The 26364-nt window shown below is 40.3% G+C and overlaps 1 protein-coding gene across 3 annotated transcripts in view; it reads right to left on the bottom strand.

The window, feature by feature from the left end:
- The window catches only part of kank1a (KN motif and ankyrin repeat domains 1a), a 279556-nt gene that overhangs the window by 92303 nt on the left and 160889 nt on the right, over window positions 1-26364 (bottom strand). The gene's annotated exons all lie outside the window — the stretch shown is intronic.

Raw genomic sequence — 26364 nt, 5'->3', positions numbered from 1 at the left:
TAGTGAGCTTTCTCTAAAGTTTCTTAAACATATGAATATGGAGTTGGTCTTTCAGTAAGGTTTTATTAGGAAACCTGCAAGTGGCAAGTTCAAATGGTTACTTACATTACATTACAACACAGGCCCTCAGCCCACAATGTTGTGCCGATATTTTAACCTACTCTAAGATCGATCTAACCCTTCTCTCCTGCATAAACCTCTATTTTCCCATCATCCATGGCTATCTAAGTGATTTTTTTCCCAAATGTCGTCAATGTATCTGCCTCTACCACCACCCCTAGAAGCCTGTTCCCTGTACTCCCCACTCTGTAAAAGACCATCACTGACATGCCTCCTATACGTTCTTCTCATCACCTTAAAATTATGCTGCCTTGTACTAATATTAAATCAGGACTCATCAAGGTGACTTCCGCTGTCAGAAAGTCTGGGCTGTTTTTGGTTTCTTTTTCACTGCCAAGTTCTCAGGCAGAATAAATGACAGGCAAATATATCATGACTGAAGCTCATATGATACACTGGCATTATGGTGTCACTTGAGGAATTATGAAAATGACCAGGAAATTGAACTGTCACAGGGGGTACACTTGAACTGTCATGGCACCCTGAAGAAATGCTTCATGTCTTGGAAAGGGTAAGCAGACCTTGTATTTGATCTCAGGGATCTGTCCACTCTTTCAGTTTATGCAGGAGGGAATCTGTCTATGAATGAAAGCCCGTGAGGGCAGTGAAGAGAATGAAATGCTTACAAGCCATCAAGTGGGAAGTGGTGTAGTCCAGGTACTATGATGTAAATGGATTGGAAGCTTGGTGACTACTGTAAGAGAATGGAATGAATGGACAGATAAGAGTCAGAGATCCACCACATGAAATACCGGAAGTCTGAGCATTATTATCTTCCTACATTAACAATCATAGTGATCAATTGACTGATCAGAAAAAGCACAGAGTGAAATAAACACTACAGGAAAGCAGAAACAACGGAAACTCCTACTGTAGTACCTTTCATTCATTGAAACCAAATGCTGAGGGTAGAACAAAATGTTCCTCACTGTGATGTTCACCCAGTCATTTGAGATTGGAGATAGGCAAAGAGTTATGAAGCTATTTAAGGAAGACAGCCCTACAATGGCAGGATGCTTCATAGAGATCAGTGAATCCACAAGCATTAGTCAGAGTTTCTAAGCCAAAAGAGCATTCTGACCTTTGAAACAAAGCTTGTGGATCTTGTCCTCTCTCTCTCTCCCCTTTGAACAATGGTAGGTGTGGACAAGAGCATATCTGGAACAGGCTGGCCTCTTATCACAATATATATTTACCTTTTAGGCAATGCAACTCCAAATTAATTCTTGGAATAAATGGGATGAACCATGAGGCAAGAGTAGAATGACCCAGGATTCTCCAGTAGTTAAAGGAGTAAGAGGCGATTTACTGTAGGTGCTATATTTTGTTTCTTAATGGATGATGAAAAGTTATGAGAAAATACCATCGTTATGCAAAGTCAACATACAGTGGAGACATTCAAGCATAACAGATCATTGAAACTCATTTATGGGGGCCATTTCTGAACTATTTAAAAAATCTTTGAATTATTATAATACTGATCTGGGCTATTATTATAAAATACTATATAGTAAAGTACTCTCTTTTTCTCTTATTTTTCTTTCTCCAACCAGCTTTGTCTTGGTGGGGGGGGGGACGACAGATTTTTTGAAATAATATAATTAACAATACTAATGTATTTCATCATTCAATTTATTTTACTTGATTGATCATCAGTATAGGATACTATGATTGTATCACAGTGATGTATGTATAGTGCATTTTGTGCCATCTTATTTTGATTTATAGTAAGTATCCTTAAGAACTCTGTATTTGTGTATATGAAATTCAATAAAAATATTGGAAAAAGGAAGAAAGAAACTCAGAGACGATGGCAGAATGTGCAATAGTACGACGGGAATAGACAAGGAAAATAGACATGATTCAGCCCTTATAATAAAATATTTTTCTATAGTTGTCTCAAATAAATATGTTCCTCAACAAAGTCAGTCTCTACACCAAACATCACTGCCCGGACAGGATGTTCTGCAGAATCCAACACTAGGAGCACATGATGATGTTGGTCATGAATCTACTGCACCCCCACCACCACCACCACTTTCTTCTAGAGGATTATTCTTCTGGCCAATAATCAAAAGGTCTGGAATTGGTGTTTTTTAAGCTACAATTAAACAAGCCTTCCCCTTCCATTGTACAGTAGAAAATTATATTAAGTCAATAATTACAATGTGTTGATAAAGCTTCAGCACATCAATGAAACCAATTCAGTCATCAATTCAGTTAGGGGAGTTGCCTCAATAAAGTCATGTTATCAATCCCCTATCCAAATGAGAATTTGAATGATTACAAATCAACATAAAGGACTTGTTATACAGAGCAAAAAGTACATATCAAGCAATTTGATAGTGGTACAAAATTAGAACTTATCAGTGACAGTTTGCAAAATAAACATTAAACTATATAACCCTTTTAACTGGAACTAGGCAAACAGCCAGGTGATTCTGGTAAAGTAGTTTTCAGAGAGTAAATGCAAAGCGCACCCTTAAATTGATGTGCAGTCAATCCATTCCCCAGGCAACATGGCAAATAACCGTGGTAACCCATGGTTTTGTCTGCTGCAAAGTACCTAATTTAGTGATTTAAACAGAAGCTGCCTGCCCAACTAATCCCAGCACATTGTCTCTGCTCTATTTAAACTTGCAGATATAAATAAATGCAAGTACTTTGGTACTTCACGATGTTCATCATATTCTTTCAGCTATGTAACTAAACACTACTGTCAACTTGACAGAGGAAAGCATGGCCTGATATTTGAGTTTTACAAAGTCACAAGAACTGGCTGCAGGAGGTCATCCAGCCCATTATTCCTTGGCTGCCTCTTAGAAAGTGTAGTTGTGCATAGGCAAACATTCATGCCTTTTGTCCACATCCTTTCAAACTTCCCATCCTCAGCTACCTATCCAACGACTATTCAAAGAACCACTACTTGCCTCATTTTTCTAGATCACGGCAGCGTAGCGGTTAGCACAACACAATTACAGCTCGGAGTGTTCTGGAGTTTGGAGTCAACACTGGCGCTGTTCTGTAAGGAGTCTCTGTACATCCACCATGGGAGAAAATCCAGGAATCTGAGATGCAGAGGGACTTGGGAGTCCTTGTGCAAAACACCCTGAAGGTTAAGTTGCAGGTTGAGTCGGTATTGAGGAAGACAAATGCAATGCATTCATTTCAAGCGGTGTAGAATGCAAAAGCAGTGATGTGATGCTGAGGCTTTATTGGGCACTGGTGAGACCTCACCTTGAGTATTGTGAACAGTTTTGGGCCAGTCATCTTAGAAAAGATGTACTGGTATTGGAGAGGGTCCAGAGGAGGTTCACAAGGATGATTCCAGAAATGAAAGGGTTATCATAGGAGGAATGTTTCATGGCTCTGGGTCTGTACTCATTGGAATTCAGAGAGATGCGGGGGGGGGGGGGGATCTCATTTAAACCTTTTGAATGTTGAAAGGCCTAGACAGAGTAGATGTGGAAAGGATGCTTCCCATGGTGGGAGAGTCTAGGACTAACAGAGCACAGCCTCAGGCCTCAGGATAGAGGGGCGCCTTTTCAAAACAGAGATGCAGAGAAATTTCTTTAGCCAAAGGGTGGTGAATTTGTGGAATCTGTTGCCACATGCAGCTGTGGAGGCCAGTTCGTTGGATGTATTTAAGGCAGAGTTTGATAGGTTCTTGATTGGACATGGCATCAAAGGTTACGGGAAGAAGGCCAGGAACTGGGGTTGAGAAGGAGACCAAAAAAAAGAAAGGATCAGCCATGAGTGAATGGTGGAGCAGACTTGATGATCCAAATGGCCTAATTCTGCTCCTATATCTTATGGTCTCCACGAGAAATGTATGGATTTCTGGTTTCTTCCCACAGTCCAAAGATGTAATGGGCATGTTAATTGATCATTGCAAATAGTCCTGTGTTTAGGTTAGGGTTAATTGGGGTTGCTGGGGCAGCATGGCTCAAAGGGGTGAATGGACCGACTCCTCGCTATATCACTAAATAAAGGATAAAATAAATAAATGTTGGCAACACAAAGAAATCATCTAGAAGTCTACAAGCCATTGGTTAATGACAAGTTCTAAAGGGATCATTTTTAGTACTTTATGAAAACCTCCAGTTACCACCAAAATCTTGCTGGGATCATCTGCAAACATCTTCTGGTCCAAGAAGAACAGACTTAACCTTTCCACCATCTTCTCAGAAGGCAAGTCCATCACCCTGGTAACATCCTGGAGATCCACTCGAGGCCTTTGTGAGCCCAAACACGTTCTTGATATTGTTGCTGAGACCAAACTCTCATTCTCCAAATTGGCACCACTGAAACTCTCATCCATGCCTTTGTCTGCGTGTGCCACACCTGGAGTGACGTGTGAAACCTCCTGTTGATGATTTGCTTCCATCAAGGAATTCAACGTTAGGCAAGACACAATACAACCCAAGAATGTCTAACCCTCTAACTCATGTAGCATCTCAGTAAACACCTTGTGAATCCCTTTACATAGCCTCCACATCCTTCCTCTAAATCAGGTGAACAGAACTGAATGCAGATAACCCAGCTGCGGCCTAACGGAGTTTTATAAAGCTTCAATAAAGCTGTATCAAACTTCCTGACCCTTAAATTCAACTTCTCAAATAACAAAGGCAAAAGTGTCATATACTAGATGCTGGAAATGTGAGTAACACACACAAAGTACTGGGGCAGAGCAGGCAGCATCTATGGAAGAGTACAGTCAACATTTCAGGCCAAAACCCTGTGCCTTCTTTATCACAAGAGACTCGCTCAGCCATTTTCAGGGAGGAATGGACTTGGATCCCAAGATTTCTGTACATCAATGCTGTTAGGGGTCCTGCCAATAACTGGGTGCTTTCCCCGTACATTTGCTTGCCCTGTTTAAACTCTCCCTGGCATTTCTCTGCTCACATCAGCATCTGATCTATATCTGCTGCATCTTTTGGTAATCTTCTCCACAATTCGTAATGCCACCGATCTGCAAACTATCCATCCAGCCCCCACCTTCCATCATCATACCTTCACTACTGAGCAGGTGAGAAGGCCTCTGGGGAAACCCAGACACGGCAAAGCATTGGGATCAGAAGGTGTGAACCCCAAGGCCCTGAAGGAGTGTGCTGAGTAGCTGTGTGGAGTTCTCCAGCGCATTTTCAATCTGAGTCTCAGCTTGGAAAGGGTCCCGACTGTGTGGGAATCATCATCTGTGGTCCCAGTACCCAAAAATGGGCGACAAAGAGTTTTGAAAGACTACCGTCCAGTGGCCCTGTCCTCAAACATTATGAATACCCTAGTGAGGCTGGTCCAGGCTCACATCCAACCTGTGGTCAGATCAGCCCTCGATCCCCTGCAGTTTGTCTACCAGGAGCACATTGGAGTCAATGATGCTGTCATCCACCTGCTGAACAGAGCCTACTCCCATTTGGATAAGCAGGGCAGTGCTATGAGAATCATACTTTTTGATTTCTCAAGTGCCTTCAATACAGTCCTCTTTGCTGGGGGAAAAGTTCCATTCAAACCAGACTGGCCAATCCATTGTATCCTGGACAATGGACTTCCTGACTGGCAGACCAGTTTATGTGGTTTCAGTGCTGTGTGTCAGACATGGCAAGAAGCAGCACTGGGGGTCCACAGGGGACTACATTGGCTCAATTCCTGTTTACCCTGTGTACCTCGGACTTCAGGTACAACACTGAGTCATGTTGTCTGCAGAAACTCTCTGATGACTCAGCAATAGTTGGGTCTATAAAGGGAGGACAGGAGGATGGATACAGGGCCTTGGTGGAGGACTTTATCATGGTGCAAGTTGAATCATCTGCAGCTCAACAAGGGAGATGGTGATGGACTTTAGGAAGACTAAGCCTGCACTGCTCCCTGTTACTATTGCTGATGAGGATCTACAAGTACCTGGGGTTGCACCTTGATGACAGACTTGAGTGAAGCACCAACACAGAGGCTGTGTACAAGAAGGGCCAGAGTCACCTCTACTTCCTGAGGAGACTGAGGTCCTTTGGAGTATGCAGGGCTCTCCTTCATGTGTTCTACCAGTCTGTTGTCGCCACTACAATCTTCTATGCAGTGGTGTGCTGGGGCAATGGCATTAACACGGGTGATGCCAACAGGCTCAATAAAGTGATTAGAGAGGCTAGATTTGTTATAGGAGTCAAACTGAACACACTGGAGGCTGTGGTAGAACAAAGGGGAAGCCAATGGGGAAGCCAATGGGGAAGCCAGTTCTGAATCTAAACAGTCAATTCACATGGTCTCTCGTACCTTAGTCTTCTGATGAGCCCACCATGCGTCCCACTAAAGTCCAGGTAAACAACATCAACTGCTCTACTTAGTGAGACATCACCTTCCCATCACTAAATCATGCTGACTGTCTCTAATTAAGCCATGCCTTTCAAAATGCTCATAAATTCTATTCCCAAGAGTCTTCTCCAATAGCTTCCCTATCACTGACATGAGACTTAACAGTCTATAGTTTCCAAGATTATCCCCTTTCCAGTTGTTGAACAATGAGCAACATTAACTACTTGAGTTTATTTACTTGGAGACATGGCACAGTAACTGGCCTGTGCCACCCAAATACACCCATGTGACCAACTATCTTACCAAGAAAATGCATTCCAGGTTAGAATATGGTGTACTTTGATAATAAATCTGCTGTAAACTCTGAACTGGTTACGAATTTTAAATATGGTGGGAAACCCACACGGTCACAGGGACAAGGTACAAACTCTTTACAGGCATCGGCAGAAGTGAACCCGGTTCTGTGGCATTGTAATCATATTACTCTAAATGCAATGCTACTGCGCTGCCCCTCAAAACAAGGATCAAATTAACAGTTAAATGACCAGACCCATGTGCCACATCTCCAATCTTGTATCCACCGATCTCATGATTTCCTAATCAAACGCCCAACTCCCTTTGCTTTGTATGTCTAAAATAATGTTTCATGAAATTTTGACGTAAATCAGCTCAGTGTTCATTAAGAGACAGAACGGAATACAAGCTCATAAATACTTGCTGGTGTAAACAGAGTTGAATTCCACACTACATTGTAACAACTAGACACTCTTAACACTAACTCTATACAAGTTTAAGCCACTTCATCAAATTCAAAAGTATAAAGACATTTCAATCTAAGTTGTAGTGCCAATTAAGCCATTATTTGGATGCTCATTTAACATAAGCTTTGAATTGCTAGTAGGATCATGCTTATTATTTTAAGTTTGATTTGTTTCTATGAAATGGCAAACCTACAAACCCATAGGAATGTTCTTATAACTCTGTTACTCATGTCGGGAGCCCCGAATGCAAATATGAGAAATGGGTACACTAGTAAACTGTAATGATTACTATCAATAGTTTACTCCTTGAAAATGAGATGACAAAGCATTCTAATGCTGGATCATAATTCAAAAATTCATTTTCTGTTAATACTATGAAGGGTTAAAGGATACGATCTTTTCAGATTTCTGACATAAAATCAAGTTTTTACACTAATGCTTGTTTCAATATTTAAAATTTGCTGCACCTTTGGATTCTCATTTAAAACGAAAGTACAGCACTCTAATTATGATAATGAGGAACCACAAATGTAGCAATGCAACATCATTTGAATGTTGTTCAAAGTGCTGTCTATATTAGTGTGGCACCCGTCAAATACCTTCCCAACAGATGAATAAAAATCTACTGAGGGAAAGAAAGACGTTATTTATGGAATTTTTTTTTAGTAATTCCCAGTTCTTGCCTCTGTTACCAAAAGAAATGCAATACAAGGGTCATTTCATGCAGAACCTGGGAATCAATGGCTCACTAATGGCAGCTCTAATTATATAGTGGTTTGCTGACATTAGAATTCTTGATTTACCTTTCTTTATGCAATCTTGGACATCCAATCTAATAATATATTCTTTGTTTGAGAGGCATATTTGAAGAGGTGGGTTATAACTGTTTGAGAAAGGAAGATGAAGGTGAAATTCATTAAAGCTGGGCAGTTTGACATTGGAGTGCTGAAAACATCACACCAGCTGGTGAGGTGGGGGCAATCGGAACACAGTGAAAGCTGACAACATCTGGCACCCAGGAGTCAAATATAGATGAGGAACAGAAAAAAAAACCTTGTAGGAGTGTGGCAGTGGGAAGCAAATCAATTGGTATAGAATGCTGTTCTTGGATTACAGTTCAGCATTCAACACCATAATCCCCTCCAGGCTCAGCAAGAAGCTCAGAGACCTCGGCCTTCATCCTGCCTTGTGTAGCTGGATCCTGGACTTCCGTCAGATTGCCAGCAGGTGGCAAGAGTGGGCTCCCTCACCTTTGCCCCTCAGAGCTGTGTACTAAGCCCCCTCCTTTTACTCCCCGTGTACCCATGACTGTGTCGCAACCCACACCTCCAATCTGCTAATTAAATTTGTTGATGACACTACACTGATAGGCCTAATCTCAAATAGTATTGAGGCAGCCTACAGAGAAGTCATCACCCTGACACAGTGGTGTCAGGAAAACAACCTCTCCCTCAATGTTGCAAAAACAAAAGAGCTGGTGTGGATTACAGGAGGAATGGAGACAGGCTAACCCCTATTGACATCAATGGATCTGGGGTCGAGGGGGCGAACAGCTTTAAATTCTGCGGCATATACATCACTGAGAATCTCACATGGTCTGTCCATACAGTTGTGTGGTGAAAACGGCACAACAGCGCCTCTTTCACCTCAAACAGTTGAAGAAGTTCGGTGTGAACACCCAAACCCTAAGACCTTTCTGCAGGGGCACAATTGAGAGCATCCTGACTGGCTGCATCACCGCCTGATCTGGGAACTGTACTTCACTCAACCACAGGACTCTGCAGAGAATGGTGTGGACCGCCCAGCATATCTGTAAATGTGAACTTGCCACTATTCAGGAGACTTACAAATACAGGTGTGTAAAAAGGGCCCGAAGGATCATTGGGGACCCAAGTCACCCCAACCACAAAACTGTTTTAGCTGCTACCATCCGGGAAACTGTACCACAGTATAAAAGCCAGGACCAACAGGCTCCAGGAGAGCTTCTTCCACCAGGCCACCAGACTGATTAATTCAGACAGACATACTTTATTGATCCCGAGGGAAATTGAGTTTCGTTACAGCTGCACCAACCAAGAATAGTGTAGAAATATAGCAATATAAAACCATAAATAATTAAATAATAAGTTAATCATGCCAAGTGGAAATAAGTCCAGGACCAGCCTATTGGCTCAGGGTGTCTGACACTCCGAAGGAGGAGTTGTAAAGTTTGATGGCCACAGGCAGGAATGACTTCCTATGACACTCAGTGTTACATCTCAGTGGAATGAGTCTCTGGCTGAATGAAATCCTGTGCCTAACCAGTACATTATGGAGTGGATGGGAGACATTGTCCAAGATGGCATGCAACTTGGACAGCATCCTCTTTTCAGACACCACCGTCAGAGAGTCCAGTTCCACCCCAACAACATCACTGGCCTTATGAATGAGCTTGTTGATTCTGTTGGTGTCTGCTACCCTCAGCCTGCTGCCCCAGCACACAACAGCAAACACGATAGCACTGGCCACCACAGACTCATAGAACATTTCAGCATCGTCCGGCAGATGTTAAAGGACCTCAGCCTCCTCAGGAAATAGAGATGGCTCTGACCCTTCTTGTAGACGGCCTCAGTGTTCTTTGACCAGTCCAGTTTATTGTCAATTCGTATCCCCAGGTATCTGTAATCCTCCAACATGTCCACACTGACCCCTTGGATGGAAACAGGGGTCACCGGTGCCTTAGCCCTCCTCAGGTCCACCACCAGCTCCTTAGTCTTTTTCGCATTAAGCTGCAGATGATTCTGCTCACACCATGTGACAAAGTTTCCCACCATAGCCCTGTAACTCAGCCTCATCTCCCTTGCTGATGCATCCAACTATGGCAGAGTCATCAGAAAACTTCTGAAGATGGCAAGACTCTGTGCAGTAAGTGAAGTCCAAGGTCCGAAGTTCATGCTGATACAATTGTATTTCTGTGTTATATTGACTGTCCTGTTGTACAAACTATTTATTATAAATTACTATAAATTGAACATTTAGATGGAGATGTAACATAAAGATTTTTACTTCTCATGTATATGAAGGGTGTAAATAATAAAGTCAATACTATTCAATACTGACGGACAGGCTTGTTAGTAAGGAGGCTCATATCCCATTTGGGCTTGATTCAGTGAGGATGTAATAGTTTTACACGAAAGACCGGGAGCATGTTACAAGCATAACTACAGTAGAAATGTAGGAGTTGCTGTTGCTCAGCACTTGGGTTCATATAAGAGCTCACTTTCTTCTAAACATTGTCTTTGGATGCAGCCATATGGTTTTTGTATCTCGGGTTGGTATGTACACAGAAGGTTAGAGCCAAAAAATTGTCAATAAAGGAGCTTTGTAACAGGAACTAGACATCATCTGACATATGGTCACTTTATCACCCACCTCATTCTTCAAAAAGCATCCGATTTTTTTCTCTTTTTATTGTTCATTCAACTAGCAATGTTAAAGATGCCAGTGATCAGATAGGGAACAAGCCCTTCATTCCAGTGTCAGTGTTGATTATCAGGCCAATCTAACTTCTCCCCTAGCCGCACATTACCGGCTTCCCTCACACATCTTGTTTTAATTATCTTCTTGCCTTAAACCTATGCATTCAGATTCACATTTCCACCCAGGAAAGAAGATCAACTATCTACCCTGTACTGTGGTGACTGTGGACTATCTGAGTGAAATGCTGGACCAGCAGCCATCTTTCTGGAGATCCCCTCAAAGCACATCGCCTTGTTACTCTTAAGATCAAAGGTAACAGCAAATGATTTACCATAATGCAATATCAATAGCTACAATGGCACTATTTACCGAGTCTGAGAATGCTTCCATTCATACCTACAAAGGGAGACACCTTTCAATGTTTAAAGACCTTTGCTGGGACAAATTAATTCATAAGGATGGTCTGAAAGCCGAGGACAGAGAATCCAGATACCCAACAGTAATGCTGTGAGGACCGACTTTCTAAGTACTGCATTCCGACTGTTGATTGCACAAATATGTCAATGACCATGTTTGATGTGACAAGTCACAATATCAAAGTTCAAAAAAAAGTTCAAAGTAAATTTTATTATCAAAGTACATATATGTCACCATATAAATCCACTAAATTAATTTTCCTGCAGGCATACTCAGCAAATCTATAGAATAGTAACTTCAACAGGATCAATGGAAGATCAACCAGAGTGCAGAAGACAGCAAACTGCAAATGCAAATGTAAATAAATAGCAATAAATAACGAAAACATGAGATCAGTTTGTTCCACAAACATTTTTGAACTTTGTCACGACTGTGTAAAATAACTTAGCCATAGTCGTCTGGTTTGAAGTAGCCAGTTCACAGTCTCGCATTTAGCTGATGCATACTAGCACGCATCATAGTCACTTCACTTTAAAAACCACCTCTCTTGAGCAACCAGTTCCCAGTAAAAGCCCGTGCTCTGCAGACAGTACTGTTTGTTTAGAAAGTTGTACTTTTAGCTTCAAAGTGATACTGCTTGCAATTCACATTAAGAACTGAATACATGTTATTTTCAATTAAAGGCTTATTTACGAGAAAAGCTGGGTCAAACAATGTTGATGCCAACACCTATTGAAATAGAAATATTAATTCAAAAAGGAAAAATTTAAAAATTTACATCTTGTATGTACAATTTGATTCAAAAACAGACAATTGAATTGAATTCATAAATCAAGACAAAAATGGGAATCTGATTTGAATGTTAAAATTGATGGAAAAAGTTGGTCAAGATTATGTTCTGATAGTATGATAAACACAATAAACGTTCGACTTAGATTAATACAACATAATTTTTTACATCAATTATATATAACGCCACAGAAAATAAATAGATTAAATTCAAATATGTCTGACCAATGTTTTCGATGTAATCAAGAAATTGGTACTTTTATACATTCTACTTGGTCTTGTTTTAAAATTCAACCTTTTGGTTAAATCTAAGACTTTTATTGTAACAAATTACTGGAGTACAACTCCCACATAGTCCAATATTATTTTTATTAGGAGACATTGAAGGGACAATGTTGAAACTTAAATTGAATAAGTATCAGAAAAAAATTATAAAAATTGCATTGGCAATAGCTAAAAAAATTATCGCAGTTACTTGGAAATCTGATTTATATTTAACAATGGATCGTTGGAATAACAAAATATATAGTTGTATTCCACTTGAAAAAATTACATATAATCTAAGAAATGAATATGGTATATTTTTTGAAAATTTGGCTCCCATATCTACAAAAGATGGGATTAAATACATAGGTCCTTTGAAGATAAAATTATAAAGTAATTGGGGAAAGTAAAAATAAATATTAAAATTATTTTGAACTCCATGGAGCATGTGGGGATCCTCCAATATCCAGGCAATCTTTCTCTTCTTTCTTTTTTTTTCTTTCTTTAGATAAGGGTTAAGGGGGGGAGGGTTAAAGGGAGGGGGGAGGATTAATATTATTTTTCTTTTTCTTACTAATTTTTCATTACATTTATTCTTTGTAATTTTCTAAAAATTTAATAAATAAGTAAATATAAAAAAAACTGAATACATCTCACTTCAATTAAAATTCACTACATTTTCATAATTTCAAAACTCCCAAAATCTCTCACCTATTCCTCAATTTTATATATACAGGTAGCTCTGCTATAATATGAAATTCACACAACAAAGAAGTCACATTATTATAGAAAAATCATTTAACCATTGGGTAGAGGGGGGAAATGAGGAGGGGGGATGGTGAGGGACTAATGTTTCAAATTCAGAGTAACAGTTACTTTCTTTGAAGGATTTTTTTTAAAGGTGTTTTTAATACCCAGGTTTATTTTAGTTTGTAAATAAATAAGATATGATCAAAAGAAGCAATTGCTTGTCAATTCTCTCCTCCCGCAGTGAAACTGGCAGCCTGTGTTCTTAAGAAACAATGGCATATGATTACTGCAGGGATGTTACATGGAAACAGCCTTTTAATAAGACCAAAAGACCACAAGATATAGGAGCAGAAGTAGGCCATTCGGCCCATCAAGTCTGCTCTGGCATTCAATCATGGCTGATCCAATTCTTCCAGTCATCCCCACTCCCCTGCTTTCACCTCATAGCCTTTGATGCCCTGGCTAATCAAGAACCTATCTATCTCTGCCTTAAGTACACCCAATGATCTGGCAACAAATTCCACTGACTTACTACCCTCTGAGTAAAGTAATTTCCCCGCAACACAGTTCTAATGGATGTCCTTCAATCCTGAAGTCGTGCCCTCTTGTCCTAGACTCCCCTACCATGGGAAATAACTTTGCCTCATCTAATCCGTTCAGGCCTTTAAACATTCGGAATGTTTCTATGAAATCCTGAATTCCAGGGAATACAGCCCAAGAGCTGCCAAACATTCCTCATACGGTGACCTTTTCATTCTTGTGAATCTTCTCCGAACCTTCTCCAATGTCAGTGTAGGGTTCTCAGACTATTAACTGTAATGTTACCTATTAACTGCATATATAAAATGGCTTCTCTGTAGAGTTATAATGAAATGGCTTCTTTCTGGGTAACTGATGAGGTAACGTTCTGTTTAGTTGGAATGTTTGGTTTATAATTATTAATAACGGAGGAACTAACCAATGGTAGCAATGTTGTTCTGTCTGTATGTGTGGGAACCTGGAGTGAGTGCGTGGGATTTTCGGGAGGAGAACCAAAGAGGAAGGACGTGCTGAACGCACTCTGGTCGACCAAGGTTGGTCCCAGGCGGTGGGTCGAGGAGGTCAGAGAACATTGGATGATAAACCGATGGCTTTGCTAATTGAGCTCCAATGGTTGTGCACGAATTGATTGAACTCTGATAAGCTTTGGCGTCTTTTTTTTCCTTTTCTTTTTATATTGTATCACTATTAATTGCCTAGTTCCAGTAAGATTTATGAAGTGTACTCTGTAAATGTACATTGTGTGCGGTCTGATATTGTGTGTGCGAGTTTGTATCAGTACGCATTTCACAGCATCCACACAAACGGGAGACACGGTTTGGCAGGTGGACGGATTTTTCCCTAGACATACACAAGCCGATAGCCCTCGGCATTACATCAGTATATCCTTTCTAAAATAAAGTGCCCAAAACTGCACACAATACTCCAGGTGTGGTCTCCAGAGTGCCTTATAAAGCCTCAACATCACATCTCTGCCCTTATATTCTATACCTCTAGAAATGAAGGCCAACATTGCCTCTGCCATCTTTACCACTGACTCAACCTGGAGGTTAACCTCTAGGGTATCCTAAACAAGGACTCCCAAGTCCTTTTGCATCTCTGAATTTTGAATTCTCTCTCCATCTAAATAATAGTCTGCCCATTTATTTCTTCCACCAAAGTGCATGACCATAAACTTTCTAATATTGTATTTCATTTGCTACTTCCCTAAACCATCTAAGTCTCTCTGCAGGCTTGCTGTTTCCTCAACACTAACAACTCCTCCATCTATCTTTATATCATTGGCAAATTTAGCCAGAACCCCATCAATCCTATAGCCCAAATCATTAGCAGTAGGTTTGTCAGGCAGGATTTTCCTTTCAGGAAACCATGCTGGCTTCGGCCTATCTTGTTATGTACCTCCATAATCTCATCCCTAACTATCAATTCTAACAACTTTCCAACCACTGATGTCAGGCTAACAGTCTATAATTTCCTTTCTGCTGCCTGCCACCCTCCTTAAATAGCAGAGTACCATTTGAAATTTTCCAGGCATCCAGTGCAATGCCAGAATCTATTGAATCTTGAAAGATCATTGTTAATGCATCTGCACTCTCTCCAGCTACTTCCCCCAGAACCCGAGGGTGCATTCCATCAGGTCCAGGAGATTTATCCCTGCCTGTCAATTTCCAGAGTAACTTTTAAGTAGATCTGTAGTTCTCAATTGAAATTGTGACATCATCAACTCGGCCCATGTTATACAAACAGTGCTCCCTCATTCATGAATTACAGTTATGGAAACACACACTACAGCAGAAGAATGCATTGATAGGGCACCCTCAGTCTCTAACACTCTACAGAAAACAATCCTCTGGTATGTCTTCAATACCAACCTATCGACTTGTGTTGCTATTTTCAGACTCTGTGGACTTGTACCCTGTACACCAATGCTCCTTTATTGTATACTTCCCTCTTGCATTTGATTTGCAAAGCTCAACACTTCACCTTTGTCTGGATTAAACTCTATTTGCATTTCTCCATCCAAGTTTCCAAACGCTGTACCCTTTAACAACCTTCCTCACCATCCACAACTCCATCAACTTGCATGTCATCTGCAACGTTAAAAGGAGCTTTCAATAAAGTAAAGGCATATCCTCTGGAGGAAAAAAGGAACGATCTATGATTGTCACACAGGACACGTTTCAAGAAAGTAACTTGGAAATTAACATAAAACAGCCTGGAGGTGCTGAAGGAACTCAGGAGGTCAGGCAGCACCCATGGGAGGAAATTTATTTTTTATTTATATTTAGAGATACAGTGCAGAATAAGCCCCTCCAGCCCTTTTTGCCGCGATACCAGAAACCTACCAATTTAACCTTAGCCTTTAACCTTAGGACAATTTACAGTGACCAATTAACCTACTAATTGGTACACCTTTCGACTGTGAAAGGAAATCAGAGAAGCCGAAAGAACCAAACGTGTTCACAAGGAGAACGAACAAACTCCTGACAAATGATGTCGCAAGTGAACACTGAACTCTGACACCCCCGAGCTGTAACAACGTTGTACAAACTGCTATGCCAAAGTGGTTCCCAAATGGACAGTCAACACTGTGGGTCCCGACCCTTGGTTATTGAGACCCATCATCTGGTCATAACCCCAAACAGTGACTGCTGCCTGACCTGCTGAACTCCTCCAGCACCTCTTGTGTTGCTCCAAGTTCCAGCGTCTGCAGTCTCATAACAACTCCTACCTTTTTATGGAGAGGTAATTTACTTGCAAGAAGACGGCGAATAAAAATAATTGAACCAGACCCTCAGCACAAAAACAGTGCAAAGAAAGGCAGATGAATTCAGTTAACCCAAAACTAAATCACATCACTTGACTTGCGAAAGGCAAAGGTTTCTTGCTCAAACACACTGTGACAAATACCTTCATGTTGTTTGTTGCAAGAATGGAATTCACAAAGGAATGCAATATTATCATAAATCTTTTGAATTCAATAACTTAATCAGAGCGCAAACCAAAAATTTCCAGTGCAAGACAGAACCGCGGCCAGGTGTTATTTGCAGCGGAAAGCTTAGACCTGCCAGCACACGGCCAAGCCTTGAATGAGTCTCAACCTGTGTGCATTGTGAAGTTAGATTTGTCAGATGAACAGGAATAAACATTTCACTCCTCTCAAAGCTCACTGATTTCCCTTATGGTTACTATGCAATTATACTGTTGTGCTATTGAGAGGCAAGAAGTGAAATAAACTTAATGAATACAAGATCAAAATTCTTTATAAGATAGACCAAAATATTCATGAGATCAGCAAAGGAATGAAAATGTTTTTGTATATAATTAGACCGTTTCTTAAAGGGTGGGACACAAATCGAGCAAGAAAAAGTTTCATTTTCTGCGACTGCTGAAGAAACGAGCATAAAATATCTTGGATTATTCTATCAACTCAGATTTCCAATCACTTGTAATCTCTACTGTTGAACACCATATATGAGTAAAATGGCATATAAGCAACATTTAAAAAGTACTCCAAGCGGCCTTTAACTTGCACATTCTTCCTTGTGGGGATTTGATAAAATTGTCTCTCCCCAACGACCATCCCTGCTTTGCTGGCCAATGCTAGCTGACCTAGTACAAGAGACATACTAAACCTTTAGTTTAGCAACAAAATGCTACTTCTGTCCTCAGACTGCACCCTGGACACTGAGGATCGCATTTTAAACTAAAATTGTGAGATTGCAATCAAGTTACTGATTTTTAAAAATCCTGCAGAGGCTCAGTAGGGGAGAGCTACTATTCAGTGCCATTGTACATAAATAGTTAAAAAATGTATTAAGCCCCAACATACAATTCAAGTTGATAAATGGACAATAAACATGTTAATCTTAAATACTGGAATTACCCAACTTGTGAAAATGTCAATGTGCATAATCTGTATTCCAAATTTATGAATATAGATATAATTTAAAATATCCAATTAATAGCCATATTTTCTCTCAGCCTAGAAAATCTGTTAGCCTGGCACCAAAGTCCTAAATATGGTGGACTGGTGAAGTTTTGCTGTTTTCCTCCATTCCTACAGAAGAGGGAAACTAATTACCCTTAGTCACTTATGATTGGGTTTTGTCTGTAAATGAAATCTTTCCACAAGAGACAGAGAGATTATCATTTTAATTCGCAAGACTTGCTGAAGTTAGGAAGAATCAAAGAGTTGCAAAGGGAAAGTAGAAATGTTGAGATATGTAGATGAAGGTTACTAGTGGATAATAGGCATGGTAATGACTGATGGGATGCCTGGGGAATAGATATAAAATTATTGAAGATTTTAAAAAAGACATTAAAAACGGCAAGAAGGTAAAGTAAAAATTGCAAGATTGTGAAGAAGTTGGACTACAACAGAAAGGAAATCCTGCCAAATCTACATAGGGCTTTTGGTGAGACCCATTTTGAAGTAGTGAGTCCATTTTTAGCTCAGATATCTGAAGGAGGATCAGCTCATCTCAGAGTCAATTTTGATCCATTTGGCCAATTGTCAGGATATGGAGATTATTTTAATGAAGAGGTAGAGGTGAAGACTGGCTTCCAAACACTGGAGTTAATGGGAGTCCTCATACAGGATTCCTTAAAGGAGCACCACAGGGATGTGTACTTAGTCCTGCTCTACTCACTTTACACCTATGACTGTGTGGCTAAGTACAGTTGGACCTCCTTTTGGTTCCGGGACCCCCCCCCCCCCGCCCCCCGTGGATACCAAAAAATCCCGGATACTGAAGTCAGTGGACTTTAGGACCCGGCGGAGCTCTGGAGCTTATTTAACCTGTCTCAGTGCGGTGGACTTTAGGACCCAGCAGGGCCCAGGACCCGCTGCCCGTAGTGTTTCTGTTCCGGAAAACGATCATGATTGAAAATAAAGTGGAAATAATAAAGAGGTGAAATGCCATTGGTCATTGGAAAAGCGTTAGGCTACAGTCGGGATGAATTGAGAATAATGGAGCATGTGATGGCTCTGCCTCGATGAAAGCTACAATTATTACTGAGCAACGCAGTGGTTTAATTATTGAAATACATATGTTTCTTAAGTGTTTTATATGCATAGAAAGGTCAGATATATACTATATACTAAGACAAACATTTGACTAACTGATGCTAAATCATATCGGATGTACCTGTTCTGACTTAGAGAACTTACAGGTTTTTTTCCTGATTCCCGATCCACGGTAACCTACGCACAATATCCCGTATACTTTAAATCATCTCTAGATTACTTATAATGCCTAATACAATGTAAATGCCATGTAAATAGTTGTTATACTGTATTGCTTAGGGAATAATGACAAGAAAAAAATCTGTACATGCTCAAACAATAAGCACTGGAGAGAAATTTCTGGATTTTCCCCATCCACGGTTGGTTGAATCTGCACATGCGGAACCTGCAAATAAGGAGGGCTGACTGTACAGCTCCAACGCCATATACAAGTTTGCTGATAACACAACTGTTGTGGGCTGTAGCAAAAGTGGTGATGAATTAGCCTATAGAAGAAGGGAGCTTGAAAATTTGCTGAGTAGTGTTAAAACAACGGCCTCTCACTTAATGTTAACAAGACCAAGGAACTGATTGTAGACTTCAGGATAGGGAAACCAAAGGTCCATAAGCCAGTAATCAGAGATGGAAAGGGTCAGTAACATTAAATTCATGGGTGTCACCATCTCAGAGGACCTGTCCTGGACCCATCATATAAACAAATTTGCAAAGAAAGCACGACAGCACCTTTACATCTTCAGGAATCTGCGGCGATTTGGCAAAAAACCTATAGATGTGAGGTGGAAAGTGCACTGACTGGCTTTATTACGGCCAGGTACGAGAACACCAATGCCTTTGTGTAGAAAATCCTACAAAAGGTAGTGGATTCAGCCCAGTAAATCACAGGTAAAACCCACTCAATGACTGAGCACAGCTACATGAAACATTGTAGGAAAGCAGCATCCATCATCAGAGATCCTCACCACCTAGGCCATGCTCTTTTCTCACTGCTGCCACCAGGTAGAAGATACAAGAGCCTCTGGACTCACACCGCCATGTTCAAGAACAGTTACTACACCTCAACCATCAGGCTCTTAAACAAAAGGAGATAACTACACTCATTTCAAGACTCTTTTATCTTGTTATTTTGTGCTCATTATTTACAGTATTGCTATTTATTATCTGCATATGCAGCTTGTTCACAGTTCCTGATGTTTACACTTCACAAATCCTGTTTACAGTTACAGTCCTATAGATTTGGGAAGTATGCCCGCAGAAAAGGAATCTCAAGATTGTATGTGGTGACATGTATGCACTCTGATAATAAATTTTACTTTGAAGTAATCACAGAGATGTGGAAGATTAGGAAACCGAAGATAGATTGAATGCTTCTTCTATCTTGATTGTCAGGATACTGTGGTTAGTTATTAAAGTCTGAGATGAAGAGAACTTTTCCTAAAAGCTACAAACCCTTGAAATTTTCAACCTGGACGGCTGTGAATATTCAGTAGTTAGGTTCAGAGTTTAATACTAAAGGAATCAAAAGGTGCAAAGCTTGCGTGAGAAAGTGGACGAAACACAAAAGCAGTCACGATGATAAATGGTGGAGCACACTTTAAGGATTGTATAGCCTATTCCTGCTCCCATATTTCACACTTTTACACCCCAACCTATTTCCTTCTTTCTGTGCCTACTATTGCCTTGTCTCTGAATTCTTAGATATTTAAATAAACCATATTAAGTAGCACTGGAGCAAATTCAGAAAGCAGATGTGCAAAGCGACTTGGGAGTCCTCATGTAGAATTCCTTCAAGGCTAACTTGCAAGTTGAGTCTGGGGTAAGAGAGGTAAACGTAATGTCACCATTCATTTAAGAGGACTAGAATATAGAAGCAAGGATGTGATGCTGAGGCTTTATAAGGCATTGGTAAGACCGCATTTGGAGTACAGTGAGCAGTTTTGGGCTCCCTATCCAAGAAAGGATGTCCTGGCACTGGAGAGAGCCCACACAAGGTTCACAAGAGTGATGCCAAGAATGAAAGGGTTAATGTATGAGGAACATTTGATGGCTCTTGGCCTGTACTCCCTGGAGTTTAGAAGAACAAGAGGGATCTCATTGAAACCTATCAAATATTGAAAGGCCCAAAGGCCCAGATAAAATGGATGTCCAGAGGATGTTTCCTACAGTGGGGGGGGGGGGGGGGTCTATGACCAGAGGGCACAGCCTCAGAATAGACTGATGTCCCTTTAGAACAGAGATGAAGAGAAATTCCTTTAGCTAGAGGGTGGGGAATCTGTAGAATTTATTGTCACAGATGGGTATGGAGGCCAAGTCACTGGGTATATTTAAAGCGGAGTTTGATAGGTTCTTGACTAGTAAGGTTACATGGAGAAGGTAGGAGAACTAGTTTGATAGTATAATAGCTAAGATGGAATGGTGCAGCAAACTGAAGGACTGAATGGCCCAATCTTGCTCCTATGCCTCACTGAATAGGTTGCTTCCCAAATGGCTCAGAGGTAATGTATAGACCATCATGTGTGATGCATTCAATGGCTGTGGAAATCATTTCGCATCTGTCTCTAACAGCCCACTTACAAACAACTGTCTTTGGTCAGCTAAAACTTTTCAATTATACTACTGAAAAATGTCAAAATTACTTTTATCCTGGTCATTTTTGTGGGTACAAATATTTTGCTAAACTTGTCAATGACAGAAACACAATTACAGAAGGTTAAGCACATTTGTTAACCAATCATTTCCATTACAACAGCCTCGGCCCTTAATATTTTGCAAATAATAAGCTCTTAATAATATTCCTCCAAATAGAGGGCACAAGTTGTGCCTGACAGTTTTAAAAAAAAAGAGCAAGGACCACATTGTATTGTGTAAAATTTCTGTGGGTGACATGTTAAAGATCCAACAGAAATTAATTTCCAGGGACATTTTATAAAACGTCATCACTGCCATGATTTATGCTAGCAGTTATAAATTTACTCAATCAGCAAAATTCAAGTTTCAATGCTTTTGAATGTAATGCAGCATTTAGAGGTAGCAGGTGTAATACAACAGACAAAAATAAAGTAGTAAAAACAAAAGGTGTCATATGTTATCATCATCCTTGTCACAAACACTCTGAAAGGAAGCGTGCGGGAAAAGCACACAATTACTGTGTCAAACAGAATGCTGTCCTGCATAGAAAGAAGAGTTATGTAAGGAGCAAAGCTGTGCTACAATTGTATTTTTTTGTGAGATCCCATGATGCAAATACAATTACAGGGAATACTGAGTGCAGTTTTGGTCTCGTACGTCAGAAATTGGTGGCAGAGTGGAGATACATCTCTACCAAAGGAGGTGTAAGGCACTCCTTCCCTCTGCTAGCCTGCAGGTTACCCTTGGGCAAGGTGCAGTACCTGCTTAGTGCCCCGAGCAGGGTCAGGTGAAGCCACGAGAGCAAGTGGCAGATGGTCGTTTGAGCAGCTGGTGCACATCACAAGTCCTGCTTAAGTGACCACTGATGCCAGGCAACCTCTGAAGAGTATTGATAATGGCTGGGGTCTCACATCTTGTAAAGACACTGCCCAGAAGGAGGCAATGGCAAATCACTTCTGTAAAAAAAATTTGCCAAGAATAATCACAGTCTGGAAAGTTCATATGACAAGGCGCATAATGAACAATGAACACAAGAAAGGAAAGATGCTTTAGAGTGGGAGCAGATAAATTCCTGGAATGGTGGGACATCTAGATGAGTAGATGAATTGTCAATGCATGGTAGGCTACAGATGAACTGTTGGTAAGTGGAGTTCATACAGATAGTTACTTGGTCATCATAGAGACCTTGGGCTGAAGGTCCTGTTTCTCTGCTCCATAACTGCTGTATGAAGAGAGATCACGTGAACTACGTTTGTAATCATTATAACTTCAAAAGTTATGAAAAAGAATTTAAATAAAATCTTACCAAATTACAACAGGTTTAGAAAGACTGGATGCTGCAAGGATGCTTGCTCTGGCCAGGGGGCTTAGATCAAGGGTTGCAGTCTGGATTTACAGGCAAAGAGAATTAGGACTTAGTAGAGACAAAGTTGATGAATATTTTGAGGAGGAGATAAACTTTTATGTGCAAAAACACACACAAAGCTTTGAGGAGAGAGCAGGAATATGGTATTGATATAGATAATCACTTGTGATGTGTTCAGTGGCAAATCTGTCTTGATATGTTGCACAGCCTGCTCCTGCTGCTATTTTCAAACACTCTTTCATCACTTGCTAAGTTAAAAGTCACTCCCCAATTCCTACATCTTGGAGATATAGATGTTAATTATTGACTTCTAAGCAGTAATGAAAATATGCCATTTATACTGCACAAGGTGGGGATGATGAACACAAACTACAAGCAAAATTCTGGTGTTTTAAAGCACAATGCAAAGATAGATTGTAGAATATCATATGATGAAGAAACACACACACACACACACACACACACACACACACACAGAGTTGCCTGTTAAATAATAAATGTAGAAAACAGAATTACGTGTTGCAGTGGTGCTACAAACCTGAATTTTTAAAAAAAAAATCACATACTCTGCCCGAAATGTAGAGTGTACTTTTTCCTTAGATGCTGTCTGGTCTGTTGAGTTCCTCCAGTATTTTGTGTGTGTTGCACATTCCAGTGCACTGGTGTTTGAACTCAAATCTCTCTGGGTTCAGAATTCAGTCACACTTCTAAGTGCCAGTAAACAAATTGTCAAATTGTACAATATTACACAAATATATATCTAGGAATAATTCTTTACAGTGTTACACAAAATGACGGAGGAGCTCACTCAGCAGGTCAGGCAGCATCTACAGATAGGAATAAACCGTCGACGTTTTGGGCAGAGACACTGCACAACAGCTGAACTCTGGACATTCAACACACAATGTGTGCAGAAGATACAAGTGTCCCAGAAATGGTTAGAGAAGATGATGGAAGGCTGCCTCAAGATCAGAGAAAAATTGTGTAGGAAATGGACATGTATGTAATAAAAACCCATAACTGACTTATTAATGTCTGCTATACACAGAAAATTACATACGTGCACCTTTTAAACATACTCTTTCTAGTACCGCACCTACTTATGGTACATTTGAAACTAAGTGGCAAAGCATCAAACTTGAACTGAAATTACAATTTCTACTCACTTACAAAACCAAACCCATGGTAGACCTACCTCTTTCAAACACGTTGCACACCACTGCAGTTTTCAAATGCCACTCTGATACCATCTCACATTGTTTTTTTTCCCATACTTTGAGGTTAGTCTGACCTCAATTCAGACTCATTTACAGAGGGTAATTAACTTTTCCAAACTGATGACTGTCAGAACATGAAAAATGAACTTAGGTAAATTGTTAAGGTTTTTAGGTTTATTGCAACAGCTGAAGTGTGGAAAACAACCCTGCACTGGATGCAGCCAAACACATCTGTCAGCAGTTTCATGATGCCATTTTTGTACTGTTCTTTAAGATGCCTAATATTCAAGATCTAACTGAAGCCAAAGGTTATATCTAACATGTTTAAAAATAAATCAATTTTAAAGAAGTTATTTTATTGCTACCATTTATTGCCCATCCCCCATACCTGTAATGGTACTGAGCGGCCTGCCAGATCTTTTCAAAGGGCACTTATGAGTCAACCACGTGGATTGGGTTCAAATCAGAGTCAGTTAGTATAATGAGGGAAAATTTCCTTTCCTAAAGTATATTTCGTATGTATTTTGAATTTCTGTAAGGTATGGGTGGGACTAATTTTGGAGTACTGCATTGGAATCTGGTCACCTACCAACAAAGATATCAACAAGATCGAAAGAGTACAGAGAAGATTTAAAAGGATGTTCATGGATCGTAGGAGAATGAGGGGAGATTTTAACAGAGGTGTACAAAAATATGAGGGGTATAGACAAGATAAACGCAAGCAGGCTTTTTCCACTGAGCTTAGGTAAGCAGAGATCAGAAGGGTGAAAGGTCAAATATTGAAGTGGACCTGACAGGGAGCTTTTTCAGTCAGAGGGTGGTGAGTGTGGAATGAGCTGCCAGTGTAAGTGGTGGATACAGGTTGATTGCAATATACAGTTGATATCGGCTATGATCTCAAATGTACATTGGAAACCTGTTTCATGCAGTCCATTAGGAGGGCCTCGTGCTTCCAGAAATATTTCCTATTTCTGCCCATCTTTGACTTTGCGATGTTCCTAAACTATTCCAACAGAGCCCAGTACAAGCTTGAGGGGCAGTACCTCATCTTACTCAATGAGCCAGCCTTTCAAGCTTGTATCTAACCTACTCTGTTCCTCAGTTTTTCTCTTGCCATACAGATGCTACCTGATCTTCTGAGTACTTCCAAGATACTGTCTTTTTAAAATCTCATCATATATATATATAGTGCTGATTTTAAAGCTTTCTCAAAGGCTGTTACAATGGAAATAAAGGGTAATTGTATACTGAATACAAGGAGAGGGTGACAAAAGCTCGCAGCTGGTAATGGAGGAGAGGGAAGTAGAGGATGGGATTAAGTTAGAGTGAGCCAGCAAAGGTGACTAGTGGGTTCAATGCAAATGATACGATGAGCATGTGTTGCTGCAGGAGCAACAATGCGAGGTGACTAATGGTGCATAAAGACCACTGTTAAAAATATATGCATACACATAAATGAAAATTTGACTTGGAATTTCTGATTACATTTGTGAATACGCACCATTGATCTTAACCACTAAGTTTTCATAATCATACCTGTTGGGTGACACCAAATGCTTGAATTTTCATTCTGCAAATGGTTCCAGAACAGGACTACTTTAAGCATATACAAGCAAATCTTGTACATATTCAGTATCTCTGCTAGTTTATATTCCAATGTTTCTGTAAACACACTATTTCCGTTTTAGCCATTACTTCTGGATACTTAGCAGCAAATACTGCAAACTCGTTATCACTTAGTCATTAAGAACGACACCGAGTGCCCGAAAAAACATTTCTCAAAGGTGGTTTACAATAATCTAGTTTTTGAACCTGGACACACACTAATAGCAACCAAACAAATGCTAGAACAACTCGGCAGGTCACGCTGCATCTGTGGAAAGAGAAACACATTAATGCTTCCGGCTACGTATTCTTTTTCAGTAGCTGCAGCAATTGTCTGTCTGTTGCATCTGTTTTCCATACCAAACAGTACATTTGCTATTCGGATTTGTAGGTCAAACTTGATAGAATAGGTAAACATGCAGAACCGAAAGATTTGATTAGATATGCCATCTACAGGATATTTGTTGTAAGTTTTACAGTAAGTTATACAGAACATAACGTACCACATGAACAGAAGAAATAGGAGCAGGAGTAGGCCACTGGGCCTGTCGAGTCTGCTCCACCATTCGAAATTACGGCTGATCTGTCCATGGACTCAGCTGCGGCCTTTCCCCCATAACCTTTAATCCCCCTGCTGTGCAAAAATCTATCTGTTTAATAAGGTAGCTTCTACTGCAACCCTGGGCAGAATTCCAGATTCACGGCTCACTGTAAAAAGCAGTTTCTCCTCATTTTTGTCCTACATCTATTTTCCTGAATTTCAAAGCCATATCTTCTTGTTCTAGTCCCACTTTTCAGAGGAAATAACTTTCATGCCTCTATCTTATCTACCCCCTTCATAATTTTATACATTTCAAAAAACTCAGCTCAGGCTGTAATGCCATACAAAGCTATGATGCACTGGAGCAGTCTGGGGCACATCATGGTGGGTCTCCAAACCTTCAGCTGTCTCCCCTTCCATAGGTGCTCAGACTTACCTGCTAAGTTCAACAACTCTGCTTTTTTTTAACAGCACAGAGTAGCTTTCCAGCAGAAAGTCTAATGCCGAAGCCAATATAGTTTCTACATTCTGTCTAACATTATCTAATGATATTCCAAACTGTGTTACACTTGAGG

This window comes from Hypanus sabinus, chromosome 5, assembly GCF_030144855.1.
Source record: "Hypanus sabinus isolate sHypSab1 chromosome 5, sHypSab1.hap1, whole genome shotgun sequence".
Taxonomy (NCBI): domain Eukaryota; kingdom Metazoa; phylum Chordata; class Chondrichthyes; order Myliobatiformes; family Dasyatidae; genus Hypanus; species Hypanus sabinus.
This window is presented reverse-complemented; position numbering and strand designations above follow the sequence as displayed.